Here is a 13,909-nt window from a genome sequence, read left to right as displayed (position 1 = left end):
AATACTGTATACGAGGAAAGTCTATGAATCATAAGGTTTGCCAGTAGGGACAGTTAAAAATTAGCAATATACAGTATTATTCCTATCAAATTTTTTCTCATAAGTTATATTTATAACAAAACTATAATTAAAATATTTATTATACTTGCTTATTACACATTCAGGGACACAGCAGGGACATTTATGTGTTTGATGGTTTAGCATCCACTTTATTGTGCTTACTTATTTTTGTAAGGAACACACAACACATACTACATCTTCCCAACATTCAAGGTAATGCAATAAAAAAATTCTCCAAAGAATAATAACTTGAAATTGCATTAAATACTGTTTGAATTAGGAATAACTGTTATAATAAAACAAGTAACATTATACATTATTTTTCCAATGAGCTTCAGTTGGAGAAACTGAACAGCAGAAATAAATCTTTAAGATTTTGGCCATGGAAAAACTGGTAGATCTGGGAGATGTGTTAGCAAAACCACAGACATGGCCTACCTTTCACCAAAATCCCGGAGAAAAGCATTTTCTGAATTTGGGGGAAATAACACTGAACACTGGCTAAGATGGGACTCACTGAAGTCTCAAGCCACCTGGGAAGCTGGCCGCAGGAATGAGAGAACCACTGTCCTGGTGGCAGGTAAGAAATGAATTTTGTTTTGGGCTAATGGCTTATTTTATTAACGGCTTTGAATAAAAAAAGTGAAATGCTTCATTGTGTTTTCTCAGAAACTAATCAAGAGATTACAGAGTCCTACACAATTTGGAGACACAAAGTGGATGCTGAGTGACCAAAGGTCACTCCAGGTGTGGAATTTTAGAAAGTTAGTCCTTGGAGTAAATGGCACCGTGGCTCTGGCAGCAGATACAAAGGAATGATGCTCTGGGGAGGAGGTAGGGGACACTCTGCGATCGGCCAGTGGATAGGTGAGGGTCCCAGCTGGAGGAGAGATCTTTAATTCAATGGTTTATCTCCCACTGCTCATGCCTCTGTCTTCATAAATGGTGATTTCAATAACTTGAAGTCCTCTCTCAATGTGATCTATCAGGAGGAGGCCTTGGGGAGTATATATCTTCTCATTCTGCTCTTGAATGTATTTGGACACTTTCTTCACAACCCTCTCATAATGAGTTTCCATGCATAAGAAGATGGTGTAGGCTGTTAAGCAAGCCAAGCAGCCTTCAAGATATGATTGACTCCCAAATTCTCTGCTTCTGCATAAAGGTTATTTAGAGTTCCAACTGTTTCTTCAAACTGCTGCCTATCAATCAGGTTCTCCAGCTCCGCAGGGAACTTGGTCTGGAACTGGCAGCGTGTGCCACTGCTGTAGTCTTGCTGAATGAATACCTTCCTGGACACTGACACCTGCTGCGGCCTTATGGTGAGAACAGGATGGGCATGCCGCCTCCTCTGCCTTCCGCCTACCGAGGTATAGTGCATTTAAAGAGACCAAACATGCCCCTGGAGAGAAAAGGGGAAATTCAGCCCACCATAGTGGTTTTGGCTTGAGTAAGCTTGATCCCATGTTTGTTACTTGGAGTTGAATTCCAGTTTATGCCTACCTAAAGGATTTTACAATGCATGCTGAAAGAGACATCCCCATCCAGCAATACCAGCAATGAACTAGAAGTCATAATGTCCCCTTGGTAGAGAAATATTCACCAGGCCACTGAATGGATAGAATCAAGGTGATATGGTATTCCTTCACTCATTCTTTTCTTTCTTTTTTTTTACATTAATGTTTATTTATTTTTGAGAGAGAGAGAGAGAGAGAGAGAGAGAGAAGAGGAGATGCAGAAAGAGAGAGGGATACACAGAATCCGAACAGGCTCCAGGTTCTGAGCTGTCAGCACAGAGCCCAATGCAGGGCTCTAACTCACGAACTGTGAGATCATGACCTGAGCCAAAGTCCAAGCTTAACCGACTGAGCAACCCAGGTGCACCTTTTCTTTCTTTTTTAATAGCATCTTTATTAAGATACAACTGACACACTGCACAAGTCTTAAAGTGTACAATTCAATGGATTTTAGTATATTCACAGTGTTTTGCAATCATCCATCTACCTAGTTACAAAACATTTTCATCACTCATGAAGAAGACCATATACCCATTAATAGTCATTTCCCATTATCCCTTCTTCCCTCCCAGCTCTGTCAATCACTAAACTGCTTTCTCAGTCTATGGATTTGTCTATTTTGGACATTTCCTCTAAACAGACTCATACAATATGCGACCTTTCATGACTAGCTTCCTTTGCTTAATATAATGCTTTCAAGATTTTTTCATGTTGTAGCATAGAACAGTATTTCATTCCTTTTCAAGGCTGCATAATATTCCATTGTATAGATATAGTCTATTCATTCATTCATCAGTCAATGGACATTTGAATGGTATGCACAATTTGGTTAATGTGAAAAGTGGTTTTACACATTCATGTATAAGTCTTCACCTTGTACACACCTTGTGAAAACACTGTTTTCAATTCTTTTTGGTATATATTGAGAAGTGGAAGTGCTAAGTCATATGGTAAATCTACACTTATTAAACAATCACCACCCTTGAATTTCTAGGATGAATTCCACTTGGTTATGAAATATACTTTTTTAAATGTGCTGCTGGATTCAGTTTGCTAGTATTTTGCTGAAGAATTTTGCATTCATGTTCATAAAAGATAGTGGCCTGTGGTTTTCTTTTCTTGTTTAGCATTGGTATCAGGGTAATGCTGAACTAATAGAATGAGTTAGAAAGTGCTCTCTACTTTTCTATTTTCTGGAATAGTTTGAGAATGATTGGTGTTAATTCTTTAGGTAATTTGGTAAAATTCCCTAGTCAAGCCAGCCAGTTCGTCCTGGGCTTTTCTTTGTTGGAAGGTTTTTGGTTACTGATTCAATCTCTTTACTTATTATTACCTGTCTGTTTAGATTTTATATTTATTGAGTCATATTTGGTAGTTTGTGTGTTTCTAGGAATTAGTTTACTCATCTCTTCATCCATTCTTAGAACAATGTTGATTGAGATTATACCATGTGCCAGGAATTGTGCCATGTACAGACACATGTTCTGCTCCTAGAGAAGTGAAAATTTGCTATAAATATAGACGATAAAATAAGAGATTCCATCACAGTGTAATGCTTTGAAATGCATAAAAGGGTCTCCTAAACCAGGCTTAATGGTTCAGGAAAAATCTTAAAGGGTGGCTGGGACAGGAGTGGTTGGAAGTTTTAATGTTTACTCTTTTATCTTTTTGTCAACCCTGCCTCAACCTATAAACAAGTCCCATCTTCAAAGTAAAATATTGAATCCAACCATTTTTCAAAACGTTTACCCTTTTCATCTTTGGTCCAAGTTATCATCATCTTTTCAGGTGGCCTCTTTGCTGGCTGCACAGGAAACAAGTGCTGCCCTTCAGCATGCACTGTGCAACTGTGCAACTGTGGCAGAGAGGTTAGTTGCAGACTGCTAGGCTGACTAACAGACCACCAATGAGTCTGCATCAGCCACAGCCAGGCCTCTCAACAGTGTGGGGAGCACATCCTGCAGAGTGTGCCCAAAGCAGGCAAAGTAGGTCCTTATAGTTGGCTGAGATGAAGGCAATGATGACTATGTCACAATAGGAGAGAGCACATGCAACCCACATAGGAAGTACCCCTTGAGGTCTTGGGTCTGGTGATCAAGGGGGATTGCACTATAGGGCACTAAGCACCTCTTGTCTACAAGGCCACTACTTTCAAGAACAGAAGATGTAGCTGACCTACTTAATACATATGAACAAATACAGAGAGTTGGACAAAATGAGGAGACAGAGGAATATGTCCCAAATGAAAGAACATGACAAAAATCACAGTAAAGGAGCTAAATAAATGAGACAGAGATAAGCAATATGCCTGATGAAGAATTCAAAGTAATAGTCATAAAGGTACCCACTGGACTTGAGAAAAGAGTGAATGAACTCAATGACATTTTTCAACAAAAAGGTAGAAAATACCAAAAAAAAAGAACCAGTCAGAACTGAAGAATTCAGTAAATTAAATGAAAAATACACTAGAGGAAATCAACAGCAGATTAGAAGATGCAGAAAAACAGATCAACAATCTGGAAGAGAGGATAATGGAAAACAACCAAGCTGAACAGCAGAAAGAAAAGAATAATACAAAGTGAAAATAGATTGAAAGTCATCATCAAGTGTGACAACATCAAGTGTAATAACATTTGCATTATGGAAATCACAGTAGGAGAAGAAAAAAGGGGGCAAAAAACTTATTTGAAGAAATAATAGCTGAAAACTTTCTTAATCTGGGGAAGGAAACAGACATCCACATATAAGGAGCACAGAGAGCCCCTAACAAGATTAACCCAAGGGGGGTCGACACCAAGAAACATAATTAAAATGTCAAAAAGTAATAATAAAAATAGAATTTTAAAAGGGAGACTTTATAAAATCATCAGCTGCTTTTTCAGCAGAAACCCTGATGGCCAGAAGGGAGTGGCATGATGTATTCAAAGTGTTGAAAGGAAAAATCCTACAACCAAGAATATTCTACCCAGGAAGTTTATTATTCAGAATAGAAGGAAAGATAAAGAGTTTCTCAGATAAACAAAAGTTAAAGGAGTTCATCACCACTAAACCACCCTAACAAAATGTGAAAGGGAATTATTTAAGTGGAAAGAAGAGACCATAATTAGAAGTAAGAAAAGTATTAAAGGAAAAAAATTCACAAGTAAAAGCAAACACATAGTAAAGGTAGTAGATTAATTACTTATAAAGACAGTATTAATGTTAAATCACAAATGTAGTTTGTGATTTATCCACAAATCAGTTATATCTACAAAAATTAGTCAAAGGATAAATAAAATAAGAGGATATAAAATATGACATCATATACATGAAGTGTGGTGGGGGTAATAAAAATGTAGTGCTTTTAGAATGTGTTCAAACTTAAGTGACCATCAACTTAATATAGACTACTATACAAATATAGACTACTATACAAATAAGGTGTTATATATGAATCCAAGGTTAACCAAAAATCAGAAACCTATAATAGATACACAAAACATAAGGAGGGAGGAACTCACGCATAATACTAAAGAAAACAATCAAATCACAAAGGAAGAGAGCAACAAAAAGAGAAAGGAACAGAGAAATATCAAGAAAACAATTAACAAAATGGAAATATATACCTATCAATAATTACTTTACATGTAAATAGGAAAAATGTTCCAATTAAAATAGATAGGGTAATTGAATGGATAAAAATCCAGGACCCATCAATATGCTGCTTACAAGAGACTCACTTCAGAACTAAAGACTGAAAAGTAAAGGAATGGAAAAACGTATACCATGCAAATGGAAGTGAAAAAAATAGCTTGGTTAGCAATACTAGTATCAGACAAAATTGACTTTAAAACAAAGACTGTATCAAGAAACAAAGAAGGGCATTACATAATGATAAAGAAGTCAACCCAACAAGAGGATATATCAATTGTAAATATCTATGCACCCAAAATTGGAGCACCTAAATACATAAAACAAATGTTACCAGAAAAAAAGGGAGAAATTGACAGTAATATAATAATAATAGGGGACTTTTACAATCCCACTAAATTTGATGGATAGATCATACAGACAGAAAATCAATAATGAAATGGTGGCTTTGAATAATACATTAGACTAGATGGACCTAACAAATAAATATACAAAACATTCTATCCAAAACCAGCATATTACACATTCTTTTCAAGTGCACATGGAACATTTTTCAGGATAGATCACACATTAGGTCACAAACAAGTCTCAATGAATTTAAGAAGATTGAAATCATATCAAGCATCTTTTCCAACTACAGTGGTACAAAGCTAGAAATCAACGGCAAGAAAAACTGGAAAATGCACAAACACATGGAGGCTAAACAACATGCTAATAAAAATACAGGGGTCAAGGAATAAATCAAAGAGGAAATTAAAAAATACATAAAGAAAAATGAAAATGAAAACACGATGGTCCAAAATTTCAGGTGGAGTACTATACTAGCTTCTAACCAGCTTCCCCACTTCTGATATTTTCTCCTGTGACAAATATCATATATTAGCTCACCTGAACTCATTCCAACCCCAATCCTAGCATACCTTACCAAATGAAAGAGGTTGGAAAGCTAAAGACTATATATCCAGAAGTTTCTCTTGGCTTGGATTCCACAGGTAACCTAGCCTCTGCCAAGAGACGGATCTGAATGTAATTTGAAAAAGTGAGTGGAGAAGAGTTCGTGATTTTGCTTCTGTGATTTCTGGTTTTTGCTAGTAAGCATGGTGTTAGAGTTTTTACTTTTTCTGCACGGGCAGTAACAGACTTCCCAAGGTGTAGTTCCTGGTTTTGTGGGCATGAAAAAGTAGGTCACTGGGTATCCACTTCGTTTATTTAGATACAGAATGAGGCATTGTGGTCTTGGAGCCAATATTTGCATTATCTCAGCAGAGAAGATGTGGCCCTGGAGGCAGCTGTGGGGCAGTGGCTTCTTGAATATCCAGGTTCCTGATGGTGCCAATTATTTGATGTTATTTTGGGAAATGGTCCTGAAATTCCACCTAGAATATGTTATTCTGATTCTTTCAGCACCTCTATAAGCATCTAATTCAAAATCCTTTCTATTTAAATGGGTTAAAATGGTTCTGTTATCTGTAATGTAACTCTACAACCTACTTTCTACAGGGAAGCTAAAGGAAATGTTTATAAAATGGAAACCAACTCCAATAACTACCTTGCTCAAAACCCTCCAATGGTTTCCAGTGCTACTTGCAACAAAATTCAAACTCCTAACTTCCTCCTGCTCTCCCCTGGCTCCTTTCACTGAAGTTTTAGTTGCTTTCTTGCTATTCCTCAAACTCGCCAAACACACTCCTGGGCTTGGCATTTGCTGTTCTCTCTGGAGCATTCTCTGGACTACTCCTCTTCCAGATAGGTGCATGGGTAAACTTTTTACTTCATGCCAATCATCTCCTTGTAATCTAAGGTTAGTCCAACTTTACTCTCTATGACATTGCTCTCTTGATATTTTTCAGAACATGCATCACCCACTGAGGTCATTTTCCACATTTCTTTTGTGTGTGTGCATCATCTCTCTCTCTCTTCGTTGGAATATAAGTTACATGAGGGTAGGGACCCTGTCTGACTTTTTTATTGAATCTGATGGAAAGCAGTGACCCACACACATTGAGAGAATCACTAGGAATTCAGGAGGAGGAAAAATAAATAAAAGACACTGGCCATTTCTGAGCACTGCTGTGATGTTTAAGGAGTGTTAGAAGGCAAAACACCAAAGACTGAAAACTCAAATCACCTGAGAAAGGTGGTGATTTCTGAAGAATATTTTTGCAATTGTGAAAAAGAAATTATATATGCAAGCAATGTGAAGAACTACCAGACCTGTGTCTGTAATGAGTATCATTACATCATTGATATCCAATTAGAAAGGCTTGTTCGTGACCTGCTCTGCAACTCATTTGGGATTTTCTTCTATAAAAGCATGTAGTTGGTCTTTTTTTTGTCATCTGAGGAGTAATAAAACAGGGTGTTGGGGTTCATGTCATTTTAAAGAGCCACAAAACACTTTGCAAGCCTCTGCCATTTATTCAGTCTAGGACTAGGCATTCTGGGATGGAACTAAGAAGGGAAAAGCCACAGACTCTATCGGAAAAAAGAATAGGCAAGATACTCTCCAGTGGGAGTCAGGGGAGTGACTAGGAGAGGACTGACCTCTCCTAGTCAATCAGATATTGTGGATGCTCTGGAGAGGGAAGAGGCCAGGAAAACAGAGAATCAGAAACCATGGTGTCAGTGAATAGGTGATCTTGAAATGCTTTGGAACTAGGGAAGAGTTAAATGCCCAATCCACCAGCCCCTAAATAGCAGCTAGGCCACTGAGAAAACAGGTATAAATTAAACTATTCAGGGCCACAGTCAATGCCTGTCTCTCACCTCTGTCCAGGGCCTCAGGTGGCTAAAGCTTGTTTGCTCATTGCTGCCAGCCACTGTCACATTAACTATATCACTATAAGTTCACAATTACCAGTTTCATGTGGATCCTCAACATTGCTTAGTATTCCTACTGTTTCTTTAGCTACCCATTTCATCCTTTCTCTACATTATATTTTCTTACTTTATACATGCCCTTTAAGCATTGTCTCCCATAGAAGATAATCTTGCCATTCATTTTCATGGAGAAAACAGAGAACTCTAAACTCAAATGGAAATTCCCTCAATTTGCTGTCACCAAACTTCCAGCTGCTTACATCAGTCTCCAGCCTTTAATCCTATCCTGGCTTGGACATGATAGAGGGTTTCAGACCGAGTTTGCACATGGAGAGTACTTCGGTGGTCACTGACTGGCTGTGACTGAGTTCTTCTAATAATGCAACATTCCACTGTCTTGGTTCTTTTGTTCATATGAACAAATCTCATTTGGGACTGAATTGATCAGACATTTTTATTAATGCAGCCAGAATGGAAGGAAATATCAGGCTCTGCAGTGTAGATTTCCCATGTCACTGGATTATCTGTATTAGAATCTCAAGGTGTGCTTGTTCAAAACGAAGATTTCTTCTATCTGCCCCATCTTCCACTAAAAATGGTTGCAAAGATTCTGCAGTTTAACAATCTTCCCATAAAAGAATTTGTGTATACACTAAGTTTTGAATGCCACTGATATTGACCATAGCTAATTTGTTAGGTGTAAAGTTCTGGAATGGGTCTTTCATCATGAAGGAGGGTTCTCTAAAAGGTGTTTTTTTTAAAAGGTAGTGTCAATCACAAACCAGGGGATTCCTCTTAGACCATTTTCTTGTCAGACAAATTTAAAAATGTTATGTCACATACTATATCTCACTCCAATATTTCCATCTCCACCAAAACACACATACACATCCAGAACCTACTCTAATGCATGCAAGAACATGCTAGTTCTCAACTTCAGCCCAGTAAAAGGATTCAGCTGTGAGAGTATTAAAGTACTATATACAATATTTAAGCCATTTTGTGAACTATAACACATCTACAGAAAAGTGAATAAAATATAATTACATGGTATAAGGAATAATTATAAGGTGGAGATTCATGTAAGCACTACTTAAGTCAAAGAAAACATGAACAGTCCCCTAGAATCCCTTCATGCTCTTTTCCAACACTAGCTCCCTGGTTATTGTGTATTAGTTTTATAATCTATTTACACATTTACCTTTAAGTTTATAAAAATAACCCCATACAATATATATTATTGTGTGTCTGGCTTCTTTGACTCAATATTTTGTTTACAAGATTCATCCAATTTGCTGTATATAGCATAGTTTGTTCATTCTCTTTGCTGAATGATATTGCATTTATAGATATTCTGTAATTCGTATAGTCACTCAACTTCTTTTGGTATTTGGATTGGGTCCAGTTTAGGACTATTACAAGTACTGCCACTCTGGACCTTCTGGGATGTCTCCAAGGTCATGTATGCATGGGATTCTCTAGGCTAATGGAATTTGTCTAATAGTCATATTGCTATGTCTCAGGGTAAGCATATTTAAAATTTTATGGGATACTAAAATAGAGTGCTTTTTATTCATTTATAAATATTTATTAATTTCCTTCAATTTAAGGATTATTTGGTAATATGCTATTTTGTTTCCAAATATTGTGGATTTTTAATGACATCTGTGTTACTAACTTCTGCATAGGCACTATGGTCAAAGAACATAGTTTTTATGACATTAACCCTTTGGAGTCTATTGAGGTTTCCTTTTTCCTAATTCATATTCTACTTTTATAAATGAATAATGTGCCTGAAAAGAATTGCTATTCTCTTTTTGTTGCATGTATGTAGAGTTTTATATTATCTATTAGCTCAAATTTATTATTGTTTCTTTGATATTGCTGCTTATTTTGTTTGTTTGAACTTTCAGTTTCTGAGAGTCCTAGGTTAAAATGTTCAGCTATAGTTGTTAATGTATGTGTTTCTCCCACAGTCTTAAAATTTGTTGCACACCTAAGTGATGTACAGATCTTCCTTAAATTATGATGAAGTTTTATTCCGATATACCCATCATAAGTTGAAAATATTGTAAGTTGAAAATGCATAAATAACCTACTCAGCATTATATCTTAGCCTAGTCTACCTTAAACATGCTCAGATCACTTACATTAGCTTATAGTTAGAAAAATAATCTAACACAATAACATTATTATTTTTATAATAAATTATTGAATAATATAATTTATTAAATACTATACTGAAAGTGAAAAATAGAATGGTTGTGTGGGTACAGAATGTTTTTAAGTGTATCAGTTGTTTACCCTCATGATTGTATGGTTGATGGGAAGTTTTGACTCACTGCTGCTGCCCAGCATCACAAGTATCATACCACATACCACTAACCTGGGAAAGGATCAAAATTCAAAATTTGAAGTGCAGTTTCTACTGAATGCATATTGCCTTCACACTATCAAAAAGTCATAAGTTGAAACATTGTAAATGGAGGACTGTCTGTAGTCTGAAGATATAAGAGCAAAAATTGACATAATTATTAGGAGAAATAAGCAATCATAGTTGGATATTTTAACACACCTCTCCATAATTGATAGAAAAGCAGAACAAAAATCAGTAAATATAAAGACAATTTGAAAAAAAAATAATAAACGACCTAATGGAGACATATCTATATGTATCTATAACCATATATCAATTTCCACACCTATACCTATATTTATACCTACATCTATATCTATGCCTGTATCTACATCTATATCTATGCCTATATTTACCAACCAAATGGAAAGTGTAATTTTTCCCAGCATGTATAACATTTACAAAAATTGACTATATTATATTCAGAAAGCAAGTATCAGAAACAAATTTCAAAGAACTGAAACCATACAGAGTGTTTTCTGACCACAGTGGAATTAAGCTAGACATCAATAACAAATGCCAGTTAGAAAAATCCCTACATGTTTGAAAATAGTCAATTTAAAATAACTTATAGATAAAAGAAGAAATCATAATAGGAATTTAAAATAATTTGAACTGAAAAACAATGAAAATACCAAATAACAAAAATTTGGGGATGTAGTTAAAGTAGTAATAAAGTGAAAGAAGAAAGTCTGAAAATTCATGAGTTAAGTATTTCTATCAAGAAGTTAGAAAAAGGACAGCACGTTGACTAAAGAAAATAGAAAATTAAATTAAAAACTAAAATTTGATATTAAAAATATGAAGTACTCAGGAACAACTCTAACATAAAATGTGTAAGACCTTCATAGAGAAAATGATGGACAACGAGATACATGAAATAAGCCTGAAATAGATGCCATACTCATAGACTGAAAGATTCAATATTATAAATATGTCAATATTCTCCTAATTTATTGACAATTCAATGCAATTGCAGTAAAAAAATTCCAATACATTCTATTTTGTGGAATTTATCAATCTAGCTTTAAAATTTGCATAGAAAAGCAAAGGTACAAGAATATTCAAGATACTTCTAAAGAAGATGGTAGGAGAATTTGCTCTGCCTAATATCATTATAAGGCTATAATAATTAAGACACTGAAGTTCTAGCAGAAGGATAGATAAATACATCAGTGGAAAAGAATAAGGAACCCAGGACATCTTCACTCCAACATCTGCTCTGAATGATTTCTTCATCTTCAAGCCTTAACTATGCCTCAGTTATTTGCTGAAGATACAGCTTACTCTGAAGTCTTAGCTTACCTTGAAGTCCTCTCCAGTGGAGGCTTTTTTTCCCCTCAAACACCGTGTACCTTAAGACAGGAAGAAAGATGAGTCTTCTTTACTCCCATGTTGCTTCTAGGCCAAATAATATCGGCCTTTTTGAGGTTTATGCCATTTTGCTATATCATCTATGCTTATTCATGCTACCACCCATTGACCTCCTAGTTATTCTATCTTATCAAGGAATTGGGAGTCTGGCTAATGATCTTCCTCTCTGCACCATCCTATCATCTCCCAGATGACTCCAACATCCACACTGACCACCCAGCAATTTGGACTTCTCATTTCTGGTGGATTTCTCTAGCTCATACTAGACACACTCTCCCACAGACATTGCCTGGGTTTATTATTCATCAGAAACTACTCTACCTATGAATGCATACATTAAAATATCCCAGATCACAACCTCCTAGCCATTCTGCCCTTTCATTCTTCTTCTACATCTCTTTTCTGATCTTACTAAGATCTTTGTAGCTTGACCTATTTCCTGCCCATCTGTCCTCTCCCTCTTCTGTCTCATTTCCTCATTGATTTGGTTCAGTGAAATTCTCTCTACTTTCTTTTTCTGTTTACATGCAGACTTACTAAGTTGTTAATACATCCACTATCACTTATCTCCCTAAATTAGCAGCATCTCCTTTATCCCACATCCAGTTACGGCCCACATGTGACCAATTGTTGATTCTAAATTCTATGTATTTCTCATTGTGTCTTCTGCTAATTTCAGCATTTCTCACATAAATTTTGCTGTAGTCTCTAATACATTGTTGCCCTTCTTTGATCCTTTCTTCACATTGCTTCCAGGGTGATACTTCTAAAACACAAATCACTTCCCTAATTGAAGCCTTCTGATGGCTTCTTGTAGCCTTAAGGATAAGTCCAAATCACTGACTCTGGCATCTGAAGCTCCTTCCAGCCTCTTTATCCTTGCCTTCCATCATTCCACCTCTCAAAATCCTTTGGTACACTCACACCAAAACACATTGGCAGTACCCCGAATGCATAATAATCTTTCATGACTCTTATTTTCTTTGAACATTTGTTCCCTCTGCTTGGAAATCCCTTTTCCCTTTACCACTTTTCTAAGTACCTCCTCCTAGTTCAAAACTTAGTTTTCCTCACACTTCTGTGTGCTCACTTTGCACTATTATGGCATTTATCCTACTGAGCTACAGTCATTTACTCTGCTAGTTGAGAGATTTTTACCACTAGACTTTGAGCAACTTTGAGGTCAGAAATCATCTTGTGTTTCTGTCCCTAGTTGTGAGATCAAGGCCAGATAATATAGTAGTTTCTCTTTCTCTCTTTGTCTGTAATAGCAGTAGCTCAAACTTATTTTTTTAAAAAATCTAATGATTATTTTTGAGAGAGAGAGAGAGAGCGAGAGAGAGAGAGAGCATGAGCAGGGGAGGGACAGAGAGAGAGAAAGGCACAGAATCTGAAGCAGACTCCAGGCTCTGAGCTCTTAGCACAGAGCCTGATGCAGGGCTTGAGCCCAGGAACAGTGAGATCATAACCTGAGCCAAAGTCAGACGCTTAAAAGACTGAGCCACCCAGGCACCCCAAAGTTGCTCACACTTATTGAGAGCTTACTTGATTGAATTAGGTGTTGTGCTCAGTTCACTGACTCCTTACAACTCTGAAGGATAATAATTTTTATTATCTCAATTTTACAGATGAGGTGCCTGAGTTCTAGAGAAGTGAAAAAAGTTGCCCAAGGTCACAACTCTAGTGGCAGAAGCTAGGATTTGAACCCAAAATGTTTTACTCCAGGGCTAGGGTCTTAAAGCACTATGCACCTTCTTAGGGTTGCAAAGAACTTAACCATGCATTAAGGGAACAAGCATCATTTAGGAACAAGTTACTTCCCCTAACAAACATTGGAGTTACCATATCAGGAGGACTACAGTTAACAGCCCATTGCTAGAGGCTTTTTGAACAGGCTTAAAACTTGATATCCTCACGTCAGTAGATGTTCTTTTAATACATTTTTGTTGGTTGAATAAAGAAATGAACCAGTATGGTCCTAATGATGCCTTGGAAAAAGTAACATAATTTTTTCCAAGTTTTAGAGAATTTGTTTTTAACAAGACAGAGCTTAGAGTAAAACTCCTTGTTTTGTACCCCAATTTAAATGTGA

General features: G+C 36.4%; 1 pseudogene; it reads right to left on the bottom strand.

Annotated features, from left to right (window-relative positions):
• Window positions 1–449: 449 nt before the first annotated feature.
• LOC125157544 (golgin subfamily A member 7-like) lies at window positions 450–11,799 on the bottom strand (annotated as a pseudogene).
• Between the last annotated feature and the right edge of the window lie 2,110 nt (window positions 11,800–13,909).

The sequence above is a fragment of the Prionailurus viverrinus genome, chromosome X (assembly GCF_022837055.1).
Source record: "Prionailurus viverrinus isolate Anna chromosome X, UM_Priviv_1.0, whole genome shotgun sequence".
Taxonomy (NCBI): Eukaryota; Metazoa; Chordata; class Mammalia; order Carnivora; family Felidae; genus Prionailurus; species Prionailurus viverrinus.
This window is presented reverse-complemented; position numbering and strand designations above follow the sequence as displayed.